The sequence below is a fragment of the Phascolarctos cinereus genome, unplaced genomic scaffold (genome assembly GCF_003287225.1).
Source record: "Phascolarctos cinereus isolate Bilbo 61053 unplaced genomic scaffold, phaCin_HiC Scaffold_3;HRSCAF=262, whole genome shotgun sequence".
NCBI classification, from domain to species: domain Eukaryota; kingdom Metazoa; phylum Chordata; class Mammalia; order Diprotodontia; family Phascolarctidae; genus Phascolarctos; species Phascolarctos cinereus.
In genome coordinates this window covers 3,337,994-3,347,958 of record NW_027555736.1, presented here as the reverse complement: position 1 = coordinate 3,347,958, position 9,965 = coordinate 3,337,994, and the positions used below count along the sequence as shown (strand labels likewise).

At 40.1% G+C, this 9,965-nt stretch overlaps 1 pseudogene; it reads left to right on the top strand.

Annotated features, from left to right (window-relative positions):
* Positions 1-5,501: 5,501 nt before the first annotated feature.
* LOC110198689 (high mobility group protein B2 pseudogene) lies at positions 5,502-6,122 on the top strand (annotated as a pseudogene).
* The last annotated feature ends 3,843 nt before the right edge of the window (positions 6,123-9,965 follow it).

Here is a 9,965-nt window from a genome sequence, read left to right as displayed (position 1 = left end):
TTTTCTGCTGGATGGATGAGGGTGTTTGAGGGGTCTGACACATGACTCTACCCAAAAACATAATGAGGGATGGATAGGAGCCAGAGAGCTCCCAGGCAAAGGCTCTAGGAATGATTGAGGAGGGAGAGAAGGCTGCTCACGCAGGTAACTGAGCTGCCTGGCTGGTGGATCTTTAATTAATGTGTGGTGAATTAAACTCATCATGAACTCAAAGGCTGAACACCAGGAAATCCTGTTTTTCCTTAAGAGATGACAATGGAATCTAAAGGTTTCGTTTGTATATTTCTATCTTCTATGTCATATGATCACTCACTCAATTGATAAGTTGACAATAACAGCAATAAGCTATAATCAATAAGGCAATGATCATTTATGAATCACCTACTACATATCAGGCACATTGGGGGATAAAAAGAAAGGCCTAGGTTTAAGGAGCTCACAGCCTAAAGGAGAGACAACATGCAAACAACCAATCGCAAACAAACTATGAGCAGGATGGAGAGGAGCTAATCTCAGGGGGAAGGCACTAGAAGGAAGGGCATTGGGAAAGAATTCTTGCAGAAGGAGGGATTTCAATACAACATTGCCCCTGAAGTCAGGAGGACCTGAGTTCAAATCTGACCTCAGACCAAACACTCGGCACTTAGTAGCTGTGTGACCCTGGGCAAGTCATTTAACCCCAATTGCCAAAAACAAAAAAAGAAAAAGGAGGAGGATTTCAGTTGAGACCAGAAGGAAGCCATTTAGGTCCAAGTGTACTAATAACCCTGAGTATTCAAAGACCGAGAAGAAATAATCCCTATCCCAGGCCACGATGTACATGGTGTGTGTGTGTGTGTGTGTGTGTGTGTGTCTACAGACAAAATAAACATGGGGGAGTTTAGGGAGGAAGAGGGAGTGGCTTCACTTACTGACAGTGCTTGAGCACAGAGGTTTGAAAACAGTCAAGGATTCTGTGAGTGAAGTCAAGAGGAAGAAGAGAGCATTTCTGGAATGGCTTTAGCCAGTGCAAAGAAAAAGTGGCAGGAGATTAAGCAATGTAGGAAGGCCAGTAGGGCTAACCCCAAGAATTTGGGCACATCTATCCCTACACATGGAGATCTGTATCCTGGGGACCTCAGGACTTTCATGAGAGTAAGGCCTAAGAACTTTGTTTTTTAGTGAATACGGAGTTTTCCAACCATTTCTCTTTCCATTTTCAGTCTAAGTTATTTACGTTATCAGCAAATGATGTTACCTAGTCATCTAAGTCATTAACAAATGTATTGAAACATTCTTATCCCGGCACTACTCCTGGGCTATCCAGGCTCTGATCTTTCACTAGATTAAGAATCTGCCACAGTAAAAAGTGGCTATTCTGAAATGTCAGGCCAGACAAGTGGTAGACACTCTACCAATTTTTGTTGTTGTTGTTGTTTTTAGTTTGCTCAAGGACCACGGTGCAGGCATCCTAACTTAAGCCCGTCTCCTCATCAGGCTGGTCTCCCCTGAAGGTTAGGGTTCCTAGTTTGTCCAGGCTTTCAATGTACCAGCCATAAGGCATCCTCAGGTGCCCTCAGGCTAAACAAGCAAACCTATCAGAATCAGTCATTTCTTAGTTCCATTGGATGGGTACTATCTGTTATTTACTGTCTAGACCAGAAATCTAGGCCATAGACTATAAGGGCAAGCTACTGATGAATGTAGCTGGGCTGGAGATGAGTGAAAGGAAGAATGAAACAAATGTTTCCTTACTCCAGGAAAACAAGAACAGGAGGTGGCATAGGTGGTCATTCACCAGAGAACAGAAGAGACAGAATAATGGGAAATGTAATCCATAGTAACAGACCTGATGACCAAGAAAGACAGAAACATATAGGGACAGAGAGACAGACAGATAGAAAGGCAATGCTATGCAATAAGCATGTGTTAAGCACCTACCATGAGACAGGAATGGTCCCACATCTGGGGATTCAAATACAAGCAAAAAGAAAGACATTTTATGCCCTCCAGAAGCTTGCATTCTTATGGGGGGGGGAAACCACACACAAAAGGCAGTGAAAAGGTGATTGGGAGATTGAAGGTACCTCTGCAAGAGACTCAGAGAGACATAGAGAAGCAGAAACAGACAGAAGCAATGGAGAAAGTCCATTATGCACCAAACAAATGGCTTCTGTAAGAGATGACTGGAGCACTGGCCAAAATTTAATCAGCAAGCCAGCCAGAAATGGAGGGCTCAGGGTCTGAGAACTCCAGGAGGAGATGGACAGGAGGGATAAAGAACCCTAGAGTGAAATAGAGAGTAAAACTATACTAGCACAGATGGACAAAGGTTCTACTCATCACCAAAGCAACTGTCATGAAAATGCATGCAGTAAGGGACTGGACAAAATGCATGATTTCTATGTTCTCTCCAAAAAGGATTTATAAAGCACCTACTTTGTGCTCAGATAAAAAAAACACTTAATTGAAAGAGTCACTACCCTCAAGGAGCTTACAGTTCCACAAGACTCCAAAGAACATCTAAAGGTCTGATTAGAACTCTCATGGGATTTCAAAATATCGATAATCTAACACTAAAAAGTGGATTCCCAGGTTTCAGCACCTAACAGTAACAGGTAGATACCCTGTCAGTGGGATCTAGTGGACTGGACATCAGAAATCCTGAGTTTGATCTTGCCAATGGTCCCTAATATCACAGTAATCTTGAGTGAGCCCCTCCCCTTCTCTGGGCCTAGGTTTCTTCATCTTAAAAGAAGAAGGAGAGGTTTAAATAGATATTTTCTAAGAGCCTCTCGGGCTCGAAGTCCATGATTCTCTTCAGTGAATTAGAAAGCGAGGTGCTCCCAATCTAGAAGTTGCCAGGCTTAAGTCCCCCACTCCTGTTATACCCCTAACTCCCTTCATGGGGGATGATCAGGAGGCTCCTGTCAGTCCTGGGGGACTTCAGGTTTGATTTGGAAGGAAGTAGAAGATGTGGCAGGAGAAAAAAAAATATCTCCTCCTCAACACCAATATGGCCTCCCCCCAATATGGTATCTGCCTTTTTTGTTTGGACAAATACTGCTTGACAGCCTGCTGTGTAAAAGCAAGTTAGAAGCAGAACACCAGTATGATTTATTTAAATAGTGCATGTGGATTTCATTTCACTCAGTTCCTATGGCCATTTAAACTACTTTCATATTTAAAACTGAGATGCTTCACTCACATAGAGTTAGAGAAAGCACTCCTCTGTCTTGTTTTTAGTATAAAATCATTTTAAACAAATGAACAAAATTCTGTTTCTCTGGGACATCTATGGGAATCTAGAGACGAATCTGTAATCCAGAGCCTCGCTGTGTAAGGTCAATCAATTAATCAAACTTTGAGTCTTAAGTGCCTACTGAGGGCCAAGAAATGTTCATAATAAGATTTCCCATTGGACTGAATATTTTCTTGGACAGAACTTTTAAGACTCTGACCCTTTATGACCACAGACTGACATCTGTGCAGATGAAATAAAGGATGATGTTGTCCACCTCTATTTTTTTCCTTTCTTTAAAATTTTAGACAAATGCTAAAACTTAAATACATAATAAGAAAAGAAAAAATAAGTATTAGAAACTTAAATATAAAATAAGAAATAAAAAGATTTGCACAGCAGAACACAGGAGAGGATTCAAACTACATAGTGATAACTTTTCATTTCAAGAAAGCCAGTATATTAAATACTTTTCATTATGTTGAAAGCTGTCCATGTTTTCTTTGCTTCCTTGTAGGTTTTCTTTTGTTCTCTGCTGCACATTTTGTACTTTGTTCTTTTTTTCACCTTTGCTCTCCACTACCCACCACCCCAAGCACCCCAAAGCTACAGTTGAGCATTGGATATATTTATGTATAGGTACATATATATATATATATATACATACACATATATACACACATACATACATACATACATACATACATACATATACTTTCCCTAAGAGATTCTACTCCTAATCTTTGTGGGTTTTTTTCTGTTTGTGAATATCTCTTTATTTTTCCTATCCTAACTCCTCTACTTTACTTCTACTTGCTACTTTACCCTCCCATTACTTAGCCTACCCCCACTCCAGTCATTCCTCCGTTATCCTCCCATTCCCCTAAATCTAAACCCACTTTCACATCCCCTTTTAACCTATTCCCATGCCTCGCCCCTAAAATCCCTCCTTTATCCTCTACCCCCTCCTTATCACCTTAGAATTTTATTTCTTTCTAAACTTAGAAGATTTTTATACTCTTCTAAATGTATATGTATTTTCCCTTCTTAACCCCATTCCCAATGAGAGTAGGTTTCCAGAATTAACATCTCCCCTCCCCCATCTAATTCCTCTGCATTGGTCCTTCCTCTTTCTCCTCATTTGTAAAAGATAATTACTCTTTTAGCTGCACTTAAATAGTTTTACTTCTTGAAGTCACGTACTCAGGTCTACCCAATCTCCCTTATAAGTTACCTAATTACCTAATCTTAGACATAGCTTTTACATTTTTCATGCATAAAAATTAAACATTGTTTAATGCCTTGTAATTGGTCATCGGTATGTACCTTGTAATTCTCTTGGATCTTGTATGTTAAATCTTCTACTGAGTTTAGGGGTTTTTGTTTGTTTGTTTGCTTGTTTTGTTTTTGACAAAGACCTGAAAGTCTGACAATTGATCAAATGTCTTTTTTTTTTCATTCAGAATTGTTTTCATTCGGAGGGTAAGGTATGCTTTGTTGGGTAAGATATTTTCCGGCTGGAAGCCCAGTTCTTTTGCTCTTCCATATACAGTGTTCCAAGACCTGCAATATTTTAGTGTTGCCACTGCTACGTCTTGTGTGTTTCTAATTATGGTACCATGGCATGTAATTTTTTTTTTCTTGTTGCTCATAATGTTTCGTCCTTGATCTGGGAGTTTTGAAATTTGACCATAGTATTCCTTTCAATTTTCCTCACAGGATCTCTTTCAGGTGGTGATGGGTGGATTTTTTTTTATCTGTTTCTACTTTCCCCTCTTGTTTTAATGCTTCAGAACAATTTTCTTTAATTATTTCTTGTATTATTGTATTAAGATTCTTTTTTGTTCAGAACTTTCAGGTGCTCCAATTATTCTTCTGTTTTCTCTTTTTGATCTGTTCTGTATGTCCATTGTTTTTCTTGTGAGATGTTTCACAGTCTCTTCTTTTTTTTATTCTTTATACATACACACACTATGTGTGTATATACAAACATACATACGTGTGTATGTATATACATACATATATACATACATATATGTATATATACCTACACACACACACACACACACACACACACACACACACATATTTCTTCATCTCTTGTCCCTTTGCCCAATTCTGATTTTCAAGGTCTCATTTTCTTCCTTAAGATTTCAGATCTCCTTGGGAGCCGCGATTTCAGCGTGAAGCGGCCGCGGGGATGGGCGGGCTCTCTTCGGCTCCGGGCTTGATCTAGCGCCCCCTTACCTTGTCGCCCGAAGGCAGAGAGAAGAGGGTCAGGATGGGTAAAGGAGACCCCAATAAGCCGAGGGGCAAAATGTCCTCCTAGGCCTTCTTCGTGCAGACGTGCCGGGAGGAGTACAGGAAGGAGCACCCGAACTCCCCGGTAAACTTCGCCAAGCTCTCTAAAAAGTGCTCGGAGAGATGGAAGACCCTGTCTGCAAAAGAAAAGTCCAATTTTGAAGACCTTGCAAAGGGAGATAAAGCTTGATATGATAGGGAGATGAAAAACTGTGTTCCTCCCAAAGGTGATAGGAAAGGAAAGAAAAAGGATCCTAATGCTCCCAAAAGACCACCATCTGCATTCTTCCTTTTCTGTGCCGAGCATCGTCCAAAAATCAAAAGTGAACACCCAGGCCTTTCTAAAGGAGATACTGCTAAGCAATTGAGGGAACTGTGGTCTGAACAGTCTGCCAAAGACAAATTGCTTTATGAACAGAAAGTTGCTAAACTAAAGGAGAAATATGAAAAGGATATTGCAGCATATCGTGCCAAGGGCAAGGGAGATGCAGGAAAGAAGGGCCCTGGCAGGCCAATAGGATCTAAGAAGAAGAACGAACCTGATGAGGAGGAAGAAGATGAAGATGAGGAAGATGAGGAGGAGGAGGAGGATGAAGAGTAATACCCTGCTGTAAAGATTTTTGTGTGTGATGAAAGTCATTGTTTTGCTAACAATGTGAACTCAAGTGCAGCTCCTTGTTAGCATCAGTATAAAAGCTGTACAGACTTGTATAGGTAATATGATTGATTCTTTGTAGGGAGAAGCTCTATTTTTTAATGTAAGCAGAAGCTTTTGAGGGGCCACTCCAGATAGATTTTAAAGCTTCTGATGTTGAATGTTTCTGCATATTTCATGGTTTCTTTTGAATTTCTTGACAGTATATTGTTGTAGCACAGAAAAGGCCTAGGAAGTAGTATCATAGCAAATTTTAAGTTTTATAGAATGTTGCATTTTGGTTTTTTAAGATAAAATATTTTGTAATAAAATCATGTACGTTAAAAAATATTTTAGATCTCCTTTTTTAATTAGTTGACTTTTTTGTATTCTTATTTTTCTTCTATTATTCTTATTTTTCTTTTTAGTTTTCCCTCAGTCTTATTTGATTTTGAAAGTCTCTTTTAAGTTCTTCAATGAGTTCTTTTTTGGGTAGGTGACCATTTGTCATTACTCTTTGGGATAGAAAAGAGTTTCTTTGCTTCACTATCCTCCTCTGAAAATGAACCCTTCTCTATTGCTACAGTAGCTCTCTATGGTTGGATTATTTCTTTTGTGCATTTGCCTTTGCAGTCTTTTTTTTTTTTTGGTAATGATTTAGTTTTTATAATCACATCTAGTCCTGGGGTATGAGGGATGGTGCCTCTAATCCTTTTCAATTCACCCTTCTGACCTTGAACTCAAACCAAGACCTCCCGCCTCCTACAAGTGCCCACAGCACAGGTGCCCCACCCACTTCTTCTGCACTCACTGGGAGTGTGCTGGTTCCTTCTAACCCAGGCAGCTCAGAGCAGGACAGCTGGTCTGAAGTTCCTGGACAGCAGAGGTTCCCTCCACCTTGCCCAGGTCTGACGCCCACCTCCTCTCACTGGCCCTTGGTAAACGTTCCTGTGTCTGGGACAGAGGCAGCCTCCCAACCCAGCCAAGCCCAGGCCTTGCCACTCATTGTTGAAGTGGACCCTAGTTCACTCCTCATGGGGAGGAAATCTCATCCAGGATTTTTCTTCAGTTCTTCTCCAATTGTCCCAGGAGGAGCCCTTTTCTGCCCCTACTCTTATTTGTTGTCACAGCCCCATGTTCACCCAGCGGTGCTATTTTGTCTCTTTTGTGGAGGAAAATCTTGAGAGCTCGAAATTTTCTGACCTACTCTACCACCTTCCCAGAATCTTATCCCATCATTTTAAAGGGTTAAAATAGTACCAGTACCTGAAATATAGTATGATTATTTCTCCCAGTAATTTGTGAAATATAAGCTAAATGTATCCCTGCCTGGCTATCGAGTAAATACTTGACTTTCCCAGAAAGGAGAAATCAGGTGAAGAGACTGATCATAGAGGTATCTTACAGGGGCATTTTTAAAACTCCCAAGTTAATCAAATTGAATGAAGAAGTAGAGGCATTGTTTGCTTCAAGAATACTTCCTTGATTAAGCATGCATTCCTGAACAAGGAATGGCAGTTTGTATATCAGAAATATCCCTTAGTTTTAAATATCAAAGTAGTTTGAAAAGGCCAGGGGACTAAGATTTGAGAAATAAGCATTATAACATAAGATAAAATATATCTATGTACTAAGAAGATGCTTTGTATGTGTCATGCTCATACTATATCTTTGGCATTATCTATCTTTATATCAGTCTCTATCATCTGTATATACATTTCTATGTTTTTGTCTATATCTATAATCTATATCAATCTCAAATCATCTATAGAGCGATAGAAATAGATCTCCCTTTGTATATATATGTGTGTATGTCTGTCTTTAGCCATTTTATTATTCATAGAGACATATGTGGGTGTTTGTGTGTAGATTTATATGTATGCATGCACATATATAAATCCATCTATCTTTCTATCTCTCTATCCCTACACTCATCTGTGTGTATGCTAAGGGCTAAATGGCCATTATCTCCATAGCAGTGTGAGGGACTAAGAGCTTCCAATGTGCTCTGTGAATAACAGAGACAATGCAGGACTTTTTTTCCCTATACAACAAAATGTCTAAAGGCAGAAATACATAGAAAACATCAAGATAAGAAGCCTTTAGATTAGACATCAGGCATGCTGGCCCTCAAGGATTGTTGATCCCTCAGTGAGAGTGATGACTGAGGGTGCTGAGGAATGTTATTCTCTTGAACCCTAAAAGCAGCTAAGTTGGTTAATTTCCTCTCCATCTGGGATGCTTTCATTTTCTTCTGCCTCAACCCTAGTGACACCAAGAAACCCCAAAGGATTCCTGCCTACAGATAGTATTCCTTACCTTGGCACCATGAAGAGATCAAATAAGGTAATTTATGTAAATTACTTTGCAAACCTAGAAGAAGTATACCCAAGCAACCATTATTTTTTTTTCCAAAGCAAGGGTTGGCATTGGATTGGGGTTAGTGCTTGTCATTTTGTCAACATAGGAAAATCCAAAGGTAGAACCTTCCTCTAATCATAAAGATTAGCAGCTCTCTTTGGTCTTTGAGAGTTGCCTGGAACATTTAGAAGTTAAGGTTCTTGCCCACTGAGGATGTGTCAGAGGCAAGCTCTGAATTTGGGTCTTCCAAGACCAATCTAATATTCTCAATGTCAGATTAGGATGATCCTGATGGTGGTGGTGGTGGTGGTGGTGGTGGTGGTGGTGCTCATGATGATAGATGAGCCTAGTAGGATAGATATATGTTGATTGGCCTTGTTACCACACAAAAATAACATGATCATGGAGACAGGATTTGCCTAAAGAATCACATGGAATGTTTGAGTCACAACATACCTCAGAGGTCATATATACCAACTTTGAGCCAAAAAAAAAAAGAAGTTCCACCTCAAAACCCAAGACAAATGGTAATCATGCTCTGTATTGGAAAATGAAGGGTAATCTAGCAGCAATCTGCCATGAAGTTTTTATTAAGTACCTACCATGTACCATGTGCTGAATGCTAAAGACACAATCAAAGCAACTGCTTATTCTTCTAGCCTGCTTCTGCTTTGTATATTATTGTCAGGGCCAGACTAAGCATACTTCTAGGGATAATACCTGGGTTAGTACTATTGTTGCTGTAATGTCAGGACAGCTCAATCTCAGGACCTAAAAGCTTTTGGTGCTCTCAACATGATCTGATCCAAGAAAAATAATTTTCCCCCTCCTAATGAGTTCTGCAAGTTCCTGATCTGGGTTTGGGTCTGAGTATCACACATGTGGATTTGTTCCAAAGGGAATTCCAGTACACTACTTCTGGATTCAGCTGCTCTGTTGGTTCAGAATGACAGAATTGCAGATTTACCTTTTGTCTGGATTCCTAGTTATTCTACTATGGGCTTCAGCCTGGGCTGGAGATGGGAAATGAGATTCTGCTGCATTCCTGAGGTCAGAGGCACACAGCTCCTGCTACCTTCTCAACTCGTTCCTTGCTAGGTTAATAATCTGTGATCAAAGACCACTCCTCAACTGGGAATGATACCTCTATGTAGAGGTTCCATCTTCAGTCAGCCATGAATCATAACCCAAACATGGGTTATAAGCCAGAGATATGTCTGCTAGCATCTTTTCTTATACCCTGCACAAGGTCAGTCCCCTCTTTCCTAGATTTGGAACCTTTTGTATCCTGATTCAGCCTCTCCCTGTACCAGAAAGCTCCTCAAGGCTGTTCCTGGCAGGAGTTCCATCCTGAGTGTTCAGAGACTTTATATGTATTTCTATGCCAACTTAAGATGACTTTGATTTTCCAATGAATATTTGGTCCTGGTACAATTTTTATACCTGTTT